We start from the raw sequence: 12,217 nt of genomic DNA on the forward strand, positions 1-12,217 counted from the left end.
ACCAGATGCGACCCATTTCACCACCACACGGCCAAAATAGCCATATTTCCTGATAAGGTTGACCCGGATTTCATTGTCTTGTCCATCCTCTTCCTGAACTCGGATCTCAAGGGAGTCCTACAATGCAAAGAACACATTCAAAAGTTTATTATTTTATTTTTTATTTATCTAAACAATATATGTCTACGATTTCCTGATAATCTTAAAATCAAATGGGACCAGCTGTTCTGTAATAATTTCTAAATATTCTTTAAGGAAAATGATTTTGATGGAATATACATTTGCATTATTGTAACTTTTTTAATGCATATAATTAAGATATGCATTTCAAGTATTACAAAATCTGTAAAATAAACCAAACCGTGTTAATTTCGATGATGCCATGAGCGTTGTCGTTGGACAGGATATTGATGGTGAGTGTGTTTTGAGGGCCTATATCCGCACCCCCTGATGGGTTGGTGAGGGAGACATAGAATGTCTCCGTGTCCTCTGGTTTTGTGTCTTGTAGAATGACAACAGATGTCTGCAGCAGGCGACTTCCTGGTTCAAAGGTCATTGTGACAGTTCTAAAAAAAGACAACCAGTTGAACAGGTCTATTTTGATCACTGATTTTCTGAGAAATATATTAATAAAGTCATATCTCCTGTCAAAGAATTTTCTTTAGAAGTTTATATCTATAGGGACAAACGTTTACTGTAAACATGACATTATTTTCCCCACATCTTAATTTGAACTAATTTATATATTTTTTCACATGAATGATTTATTGGTTTGTTTTGTTTAACAGCCAGGGTCATTTAAGGACGTGCCAGGTTTTGGAGGTGAAGAAAAGCCGGCGTACTCGGAGTAAAAACCACCGGCCTACGGTCAGTACCTGGCAACTGCCCCACGTAGGTTTCAAACTCGCAACCCAGAGGTGGAGGGCTAGTGATAAAGTGTCGGGACACCTTAACCACTTGGCCACCGCGGCCCCTTCATGAATGATTAACCTAGACCCGATATGCACATACATTATTTTATAAATGGAAATAAAAACATGTTTGTAACATTTCTATCTCATACTATCACAATGCAGTATAGGTTTCAGAGGTTGACATATATGACTTGTTGGAAAATTTATATAATCTGAAAAGCTATATTTCAAAGGGCAACTTTTACAGTAAAATTAGCCAGTTAATTAACTGAAAACTTCACAATGTGTGTTTGTGTATCGGTGGTACTAGGCTGTGACTTTGAGAGGGACTGATCCAGGCAAGGTTCAGTCAAACTATTCATATCTTCCAGGTGGCCTTTTTGGCTACAAAGTTATAAAATCTAGGTGCCAATTGGAAAAGTTAGTTGCCTTGCCAAGTTGTCTTACATTTAAAAGAAAAAAATCTTTTAATTCTTTAGTTCAGTGTAACATCTCTCTGTAACTTTTTCAATTATGAACGTCATTTTAGAAGTGACTGCAACCTTCAAAAGATTAACCAAATCGCAAATTTACACAATTTTTCAGTGGCCATGCAGGCACGTTATATAGGTCAATAACTGGTCGCCAATGTTGAAGTAAAAGCGCCATGGCCACTAAAATAGGCGCCACTTTGAGCCCTGAAAATAAATCATAATTTCCAAAACCACCTAAATCTGGAAATTTGTTGGTTGTTTTCTCTAAGTTACCTGGGCGCAAAGTCACTATCTTTGACCTTAACAAACTGGTAGAGTGTGGCCGAGGCCTGGGGATCTTTGTCAGCGACCAGCATCAGAGTAAGGGCTCCGGAAGTCTGAGGAATGATCCAGGGATGGAAACTCAAGGCCGGTGGACCCATCCACATGGACACAAACTCCTGGTCTTGTATATCCCAGTAAAACATCTCCGAGTTACCAATACCATTGGCTACCAGGAGGTATCCTGTAATTAGGAACACACACATACGCCTGAGTGACAACCATCTCCATACTATAAATTTCGGAGCAAAGACATCTTCAAAACCACACCCGGTGTCATCAAAATGTTTTTTCTTGTGTCATAAATTAAATACAGTCAAACCTGAATATAAAGGACACCAAAGGGACAGATAAAAAATGTCCTTAATAGACAGGTGTCCTTTATACAGAGGTTATTATATAGTAAGTTGGAAGAATTGGGTCTGATGAGTCTGTCCTTAATAGACAAGTGTCCTTTATATAGAGGTGTCCTTTATAACAGGTTTAACTGTACTCAACATAAGCAGATCAACATTTTGAGATTTATTTATTTTTTATTTTTGGCATCCTTGATAATATGCTTTGTTACATTTATGTACATGTATCAATGTCAGAAATTCAGTTGTTTTAATCTATTTTAATGCTGAGAATTATTCCAATGAGATTTATTTACCCATATCATCAGCCCCGAGGAACATGGAGAGACTCTCCACTCTATAGGTCTGTAGATCTGAGTCTCTGAAGAACCTCTGGGCAGTGGAGTCCCACCGATACACTGTGGATGTCTGCGGACTACTGATAGCGTCACCACGATTGTTACCGAACACCAGCAAGTGTAGTGATCGTACAGCCAAGTACGCGACATCCACAGCGCCCTCGGTCCTCATCCTCTGATGCTCCGCAAACATCCCGTCTCCTCCAAACTTGTACACAACAGAACTGTAAATGAAATGAAAAACTTGCACTCTGTAAATTCAAGGCTGCTCAAATCATAACTACCACAATATTTACATTAATAAAAATGTTTCATGATTTGTGAAGAATGACCAATTTCTAAAAATTGTCGATAAAATTTTTAATTGAAATATAACAATTTGATGTAAGTTTTGTAAACCATATTAATTAAAGATGCAACCGAAGGTTTAATATAAGATCAAGCTACCCGTGAGTAGAATCTATTTGTTGAGTGACATTGTAAAAGATTTCATTAATTAAACATAAGATTTCATTCTTTTATCGTTAACCACGGGAACAAGTAAACCTATGACTGTGGAATCTGAATCGCGGACTTACTCGATCATGTAGGTTTTACGCTCAGAGTCGTAGTAATTGGCTACAGCCATAAACATGACTCCCTCCACCTCGAACACCTCGACGGCATGGGCTCCCAGGTTACTGAGAGACTGCCAGGGCGATGCTGTAAACATCTTGGTGCTTATCTCCCACTTAAACACATCTACATCTACGACTGTGAGTCCGTTGTTGTCAATTGAGTTGGCAAACACCAAGTAATGCTGGTTACTGTAGGAGAAAAACTTGACATCCTTGGCTCCCTTTGTCACTAAATCTTGTAACTGAAATAAAATATGTTGAAATATTTATTTTGTCATGTGTCTCCTCGTCCCTCCTTGCTAAGTATGGGAAGTTTTGAACTTTTTGACCTAAAAATGAAGGTCACAGTGACCAAATCATGTTGCACTGTCTCAGTGGATGATGCATACTATGATATATATTTTAAGTTTCATCAAGATATCTTTAACTGTTTAAAATATCTCTGACAAATATCAGAACTAATTAAACAATATACCTCCCTTCATTCAAAGGGGAGAAAAAATAAACAAAATCTTGATATGAATTGGACTTATGGAACAAAAAAATGGATATCTGAAATTTTATCTCTGAAGAAAAGTTGTGATAAAATTCACTTACCACAAAGAGGCTGCCGTCCTCGTTGACCTTGTAGATCCTAGAGGTGGTCTGGTGTCTCCGAATGTTGCCCAGGTTGGCCACCACCATGTAATGGATGCCACTGATGGAGAAGGTGGCCGCAGCTGTGGCAGCATCTGTCTCCAATGTCTGGTGAAGAGTTAGAAGAGTTAGGATCATAGACACTGGTAGTACATGTACAAGTGAGGGAAAAAAGGCAGAGTTGTGTGTGATGATGACAAGAAACACTGCCTGACAAATTTGCAGTTTCAAAATTGTCATGGTGATGAAGTAGCTGGACAATCTACCCAATTACACCATTCTTACAACAAGCTTTTCTAACATTTCTTAGTAAGTCATCACTGAACAGAAAGAGTGGACCGTAGAAAAAGAGGATAAAGTATTCACGACCTAAAGTATTCACGACCGTGATACTGGGCCACTGGCCTGTAGTTTTGTTCTTCATACACAGATGAGTATCTAAACAATACATTGTCAGTGTCTTAAAGTATAAGCTGTATTGTGGTGAGGGTAAAGAAAGACAAAAGTGGTGAGCCTTGGTGAGCCACTTGTGTCTTTCTGTCCCGAGCCATGCAACATTCACCAAAAATATGCACTTTTAAGTGAAACTGTATCAACAATGTCCCAAATATGTTTGCCTTTTAAATGTTGTTTTACTTTGAAGTACATCAGTCGAATCGACGCACATGCTAAGATTCTAAAATACAGCGCTTTTCCTTCACTGCCTTATATATATACAGCAAAAATATATATGGTGGGTGTATTCCGACAATGTGGTGCCAGTTGCAGGATAAAAACATATATATAGGATAAAAGGTATTCCATTGTTCTCCTGCCACTTTACCTGTATTGGTATGAGTTGGCCTCTCCACTTGAACAGTGTAGTTTGGTAGAGGCGGTCGACATTGATGGGCACCGCTGACCCGTTACTGCCGATCATTGTTGTGAGCTCTCCGACCCTGAAGTTGGTCAGCATCAGTAGATAGTGTGTCCCATTGACCGTGTAGCTATACCAGGACTGAACCTGGGTTGTCGGGATCATCTGGTAGGGGGCAAGGGTCACGGAGTCAAGGTCAGAGATAACGACTGCTGTGTCAGGGCGGGTTATTACGTCCACTGTGGCAGTACCATCAGCCCCCTGGGTCCTCTCCACGTCTATGTAAAGTATACCTATGTTTTCATCCATAGAGACACTGCTGTTCCTGTAATGATACAAGGATGTTTTGAGGAATAAATAAGGAAATTTCTAACATACAGCTTCAAAATCAATTTTCTCAAAACTTTTATTTGGTTCGTTCAATAGTGTGATCTCTTCAATGAAACTGAACTGAATCAGATGTTTTACTGTACTGTGTTCAGTTTCCATCAATAATGATAATTTACTGAATACTCAGTATAATCAAGTGTTACAACATGTTTATTTTCCAAAATATATCAATGTGAGTCCACAATAGTCTACGATCTCTGCAGACCGATGAACTAATTGTTGATTACCTGGTTCCTCGGATATACAGCTGCATTAGACCATTGGGCGAGTCATTAGGGTTGATAATGACCATCCTCTCCAGGTACCGACCCAGTACAGCACTGTTGTCAGCCTCCTTCAGCCTCACTGTAAACCTCTCCACCTGCTCCGGCTCGCTGTCATCTAGGGCCATCAACTCAATGTACACAGCACTCTAAATAAAACAAAACATGGGGAAGGTAATAAACTGAAAAATTGTCATCTAAGATGCAGCATACAAAATAATCATATATAATCATGTACAGTTATTACAGTAATTTGTAACAACATATAAAAGTGTTTAGTCCAAGAACTTTCTCTTTCTTGTATCTGAAAATCAATTAAAATGTACTATGTCATACGATGGTTATTTCACAAATTTACATTATTGACAAAATTTTACAATTTATAATAGAAATAGTGTAGCCATTTATATAGAATATTGAGCGATGAAGTGATCGTACATACCTGTTTGTCTTGGAATGTGGCGTATCCCTTGACAGGAGATAGGTCATTGGTGTTATCTGGAAACTCGGGTATGATTTCAAACGGCACATTGACCACACCATACACGCCCGGCCCTCTGACAATCTTAAGTCTGGCAACACTGACAGAGGAGTCATCTCCCCCTGCCTCCTCAATCGTCACACTGGCATCCGTATCGAATGACACAATTCCACTGGATCCATCATTGCCCAATATTGTTACAGTGGCTGTAAATACCATGTACAGGTAAAGAAAGTTATTCCTAGCTAAGACACCATGTACAAGTAAATAAAGTTATTCCCAGCAAAGACAGTTGAATTTTATCTCCAGATGTTTTCCTGAGACCAAGTAGCTATTTATTAAATATCCCTGTATTATAAGGATAAAAAAACTCCATGACTTACAGGTAAAATCCAACCAATACAACAATGATCACAAAACACAGAAAATTGATCTTAAAATGATATATGTTCAGAAACCATTTGGGGAATGGTGTTACTTCAAATCACAACAATATTTTATCACTTAAAAAGGAGCAAATGATTAATTACATTGTTTCCAACAATATATTTGAGACGTTGTCAACAGGCCTTTACACCTCAATTACTTCTAGTACACATTACTGTCAAACTGATAAAACCATCCTGTTGAACCATACCTCTACTCTGGTACGTCAAACTGATAAAACCATCCTGTTGAACCGTACCTCTACTCCGGTTAAACTGATAAAACCATCCTGTTGAACCGTACCTCTACTCTAGTTAACTGATAAAACCATCCTGTTGAACCATACCTCTACTCCAGTTAAACTGATAAAACCATCCTGTTGAACCATACCTCTACTCTGGTTAAACTGATAAAACCATCCTGTTGAACCGTACCTCTACTCTAGTTAACTGATAAAACCATCCTGTTGAACCATACCTCTACTCCAGTCAAACTGATAAAACCATCCTGTTGAACCTTACCTCTACTGTAGTCAAACTGATAAAACCATCCTGTTGAACCGTACCTCTACTGTAGTCAAACTGATAAAACCATCCTGTTGAACCTTACCTCTACTGTAGTCAAACTGATAAAACCATCCTGTTGAACCTTACCTCTACTGTAGTCAAACTGATAAAAGCATCCTGTTGAACCGTACCTCTACTCTGGTCAAACTGATAAAACCATCCTGTTGAACCTTACCTCTACTCTGGTCAAACTGATAAAACCATCCTGTTGAACCGTACCTCTACTCCAGTTAAACTGATAAAACCATCCTGTTGAACCTTACCTCTACTCTGGTCAAACTGATAAAACCATCCTGTTGAACCGTACCTCTACTCTGGTTAAACTGATAAAACCATCCTGTTGAACCGTACCTCTACTCTGGTCAAACTGATAAAACCATCCTGTTGAACCTTACCTCTACTCCGGTTAAACTGATAAAACCATCCTGTTGAACCTTACCTCTACTCTGGTCAAACTGATAAAACCATCCTGTTGAACCTTACCTCTACTCTAGTCAAACTGATAAAACCATCCTGTTGAACCGTACCTCTACTCTGGTTAAACTGATAAAACCATCCTGTTGAACCTTACCTCTACTGTAGTCAAACTGATAAAACCATCCTGTTGAACCTTACCTCTACTCCGGTTAAACTGATAAAACCATCCTGTTGAACCTTACCTCTACTCTGGTTAAACTGTGATAAAACCATCCTGTTGAACCGTACCTCTACTCTGGTCAAACTGATAAAACCATCCTGTTGAACCGTACCTCTACTCTGGTCAAACTGATAAAACCATCCTGTTGAACCTTACCTCTACTGTAGTCAAACTGATAAAACCATCCTGTTGAACCTTACCTCTACTCTAGTTAAACTGATAAAACCATCCTGTTGAACCATACCTCTACTCCAGTTAAACTGATAAAACCATCCTGTTGAACCTTACCTCTACTCCAGTTAAACTGATAAAACCATCCTGTTGAACCTTACCTCTACTCTAGTCAAACTGATAAAACCATGGTGTTGAACCGTACCTCTACTCTGGTTAAACTGATAAAACCATGGTGTTGAACCTTACCTCTACTCTGGCTAAACTGATAAAACCATCCTGTTGAACCTTACCTCTACTCTGGTTCCCCATCTGTAGACCATTAGTAGGGTTGGACAATATCACCTCAAATGTCTCGTCTGGTTCTGGTATATCATCATTGAGGATCTCGATGATGATCATCTTATTAGACTCTCCCTTGGCAAAGAACAGCTCCTGCACATAACTCTTTGGGTTCAGACACAACTTTTGTATTTCCTTTCTAACAGCCTTATCTTAATATCCTGATTACTGAGTACATTTACTGTACATTTACTTATGTTAAAATGTAGTTTGATTACAAAACTTTACATTGTAAATGACGAAGTACATGTAAGATAGATTTGAAGTTAACGACAATTAACTTGTGTCTGAATCAAGGCTCTCTATGAGAAAAGCCCCTTTGATTAATGTAAAGGCAAATAAATAACAGTTCTAGATAAAAAAAAAATCTTTTTGTCAAACTATTTATTAGGTTATTCCTCATCCAGAATAGTTTTTTAAGCAAAAGACAAAGAAATACAGCTATTTAGAAGTGAAAAAGCAAGATTTTCTCCACTCCAAAGCATCAAATATGTAGTCTTGAGACAAGGTAAAATAAATGTCATTAATGTCAGAATTTGGTAGTTACTTCATTTGAAACATTCAGATGATATTTGTGAGAGGAAATGTCACAGAACAAAGTCCTACCTGAAGTAGGTGTTTCCTTCACCACTACATATCCTGGATTCAAATAAAAATAAACTTTGTGAAACAATAAATACATCCAACATGCAACCCAGGAGGACCTTCACCACGGGGGTTGGTACCAAGTTTACAGCAGAGTCTTGTATCAGGGTTGTTACTAAGGTTGCCTTGAGTTAGTCTGTACTTGGATTGTATACAATGTTTTCACAGTCTGTTCTAGGGTTGTAATCAAGGTCATCGCAGTCTGTAATACTAGGGTTGTCACCAAGGATACCAGTCTGTAATACTAGGGTTGTCACCAAGGTCATCGCAGTATGCAATACTAGGGTTGTCACCAAGGTTACCAGTCTGTAATACTAGGGTTGTAATCAAGGTTACCACAGTCTGTAATACAAGGGTTGTCACCAAGGTTACCACAGTCTGTAATACAAGGGTTGTCATCAAAGTTACCACATGATGAACTAGGGTTGTCACCAAGGTTACCAGTCTGTAATACTAGGGTTGTAATCAAGGTTACCACAGTCTGTACTAGGGTTGTCACCAAAGTTACCACATGATGAACTAGGGTTGTCACCAAGGTTACCACAGTCTGTAATACAAGGGTTGTCACCAAGGTAACCAGAGTCTGTAATACTAGGGTTGTCACCAAGGATACCAGTCTGTAATACTAGGGTTGTCACCAACGTTACCACAGTCTGTAATAAAAGGGTTGTCACCAAGGTCACCGCAGTATGCAATACTAGGGTTGTCACCAAGGTTACCACAGTCATTACTAGGGTTGTCACCAAGGTTACCACATGATGAACTAGGGTTGTCACCAAGGTTACCACAGTCTGTAATACTAGAGTTGTCACCAAGGTTACCACAGTCTGTAATACTAGGGTTGCCACCAAGGATACCAGTCTGTAATACTAGGGTTGTCACCAAGGTTACCACAGTCTGTAATACTAGGGTTGTCACCAAGGTTACCACAGTCTGTACTAGGGTTGCCACCAAGGTTACCAGTCTGTAATACTAGGATTGTCACCAAGGTTACCACAGTCTGTAATACTAGGGTTGTCACCAAGGTTACCAGTCTATACTAGGATTGTCACCAAGGATACCAGTCTGTAATACTAGGGTTGTCACCAAGGTAACCAGAGTCTGTAATACTAGGGTTGTCACCAAGGTTACCACAGTCTGTAATACAAGGGTTGTCACCAAGGTAACCAGAGTCTGTAATACTAGGGTTGTCACCAAGGATACCAGTCTGTAATACTAGGGTTGTCACCAAGATAACCACAGTCTGTAATACTAGGGTTGTCACCAAGGATACCAGTCTGTAATACTAGGGTTGTCACCAAGGATACCAGTCTGTACTAGGGTTGTCACCAAGGATACCAGTCTGCAATACTAGGGTTGTCACCAAGGATACCAGTCTGTAATACTAGGGTTGTCACCAAGATAACCACAGTCTGTAATACTAGGGTTGTCACCAAGGATACCAGTCTGTAATACTAGGGTTGTCACCAAGATAACCACAGTCTGTAATACTAGGGTTGTCACCAAGGTTACCAGTCTGTAATACTAGGATTGTCACCAAGGTTACCACAGTCTGTAATACTAGGGTTGTCACCAAGGTTACCACAGTCTGTAATACTAGGGTTGTCATCAAGGTTACCACAGTCTGTAATACTAGGGTTGTCACCAAGATAACCACAGTCTGTAATACTAGGGTTGTCACCAAGGTTACCAGTCTGTACTAGGGTTGTCACCAAGGTTACCAGTTTGTACTAGGATTGTAGCCAAGGTTACCACACTCAGTACTAGGGTTGTCACCAAGGTTACCACACTCAGTACTAGGGTTGTCACCAAGGTAACCAGTCTGTAATACTAGGGTTGTCACCAAGGTTACCAGTCTGTACTAGGGTTGTCACCAAGGTTACCACAGTCTGTAATACAAGGGTTGTCACCAAGGTTACCAGTCTGTACCAGGGTTGTCACCAAGGTAACCAGAGTCTGTAATACTAGGGTTGTCACCAAGATTACTAGTATATACTAGGATTGTCACCAAGGTTACCAGTCTGTAATACAGGCTTGAAACTAAGGTAACTACAGCCTGTAACCACTGGGGTTATAGAGGTTACCACAGGGATCCTGGTTACCTGGGCCAAATGCTGTGGTGGTATTTCTGTTACATTCTAGGTGAGTATAAAATGGTACACAGTGAAACAGGACAACATACAGTGAATCTTAACATTTTAATACTAACTTAACCATATAGAACTGGTCAGTAATCTGTACAATTTAATGAAATTAACATTTTATGTTTCAGTAATCTGTACAATTTAATGAAATTAACATCACTGTCACATGATTTCTTTACCCTCACAGAATAACTACATCAAAATTCACATAAGTTTACCGGTCTATTTGAAATGAACAAAAGTCAGATAAATGCTATTATATGGTTTTTGGTTTTCATATTAAAGGAAAATAATTCCTTTAAAATTATTTTCCTTTTTTTTCAACTTAAAGGAGTGATTAAATAAGATTTTGAATGTGAATTTACCAGCACAATTAGGTTTAAAATCATCCACATGCAAAAATAATCAAAACATTCCAAAAAAGTGTGAAAATATCTGGATTTGAATACCCTGATGCCATGATACATTTGAGAGAATTTACATACAACATATCCAAGTTACCAGTGCCTACCTGAGGGACGATTTTATAGTCGATTCCCTGGGTGGTGCCCTCCACGATACTTTGAGCGTAATAGAATACAGACACATCTCCAAATGTTCCTTTGTCACGGAACACGGTAAGTGAAATATTTTTTGTGATTTCGTCGACTGTCACACTACAATGAAAACAAAATTGTGCATTGTGATCATTTTAAATCTTTAAATGACAAAGATATCATATGATTACCTCAGACATATACACCAATGAATAAATGATACTGATGCAAGTTTGATCTTCCCTCTTAAGTATCTCTTCTGTTTTGATATTGGTAACACATGAGACAGTACTTTTCTTCTGCTGATCAGTCTCAAAATTGAACATGGACGACAAGAGACAACGAAAAAAAATAAAATAAATAAAAATCAGGGAAAGATCTTCTGAAAACACTGATATCAAGGTTCATGAATTTACAGTAAAAATCAAAAATGTCAATGAACCATTCCCTTTTCTTTTTCAATCTCGAAATTGAACATATGCACCTAGAGACCAAGGGGAAATGGCAAGTGAAACTTGTGATTGAACAATTGAAAGTAATTTCAGAGAAAAAACAAATCACAAACTTTAATTGTCGAAATCCAAGATGGCTGCTGATCAGCCATTTTTTTCTCTGATCAGTCTCAAAATTGTAATTTGATTGTGCACAACAAGGGACTGATCGGGAAACATGCATAATTATGAAAACTGAAAGAAGTTCTTCAGTCTTTTTCAAGGAATAGCAACAATTAGTAAGAATTTATGAAAAGACAGAATATGGTTTATGGAGGAAGGGCAATGTGAATCAAAATTCACTTTTCATAAAACTATGCAAAATATTTATATGATTTGCTGAGCTTGAGGATAAGATATTTTGGTCTACATTCTACAACACACCAAACAAATTCAAAACATCATATAAAAGACTTCTAAGATGGATACATCATTCTGCTATTAAGATAAAGGTCACCAAGAATGATTATTTGGTGGCCTGTTTAGTGAAATACAATTTTTTTACCTGGTAAGGAAAAGCAATACCTACTCTATTGAGTCTGCAGAGAACTTAATGATGCCTTTGGTTCCATCGTTAGCATCAATGATCACCTGTGCCACAGTTCCAAGACCAG

This window comes from Pecten maximus, chromosome 9 (assembly GCF_902652985.1).
Source record: "Pecten maximus chromosome 9, xPecMax1.1, whole genome shotgun sequence".
NCBI lineage: Eukaryota > Metazoa > Mollusca > Bivalvia > Pectinida > Pectinidae > Pecten > Pecten maximus.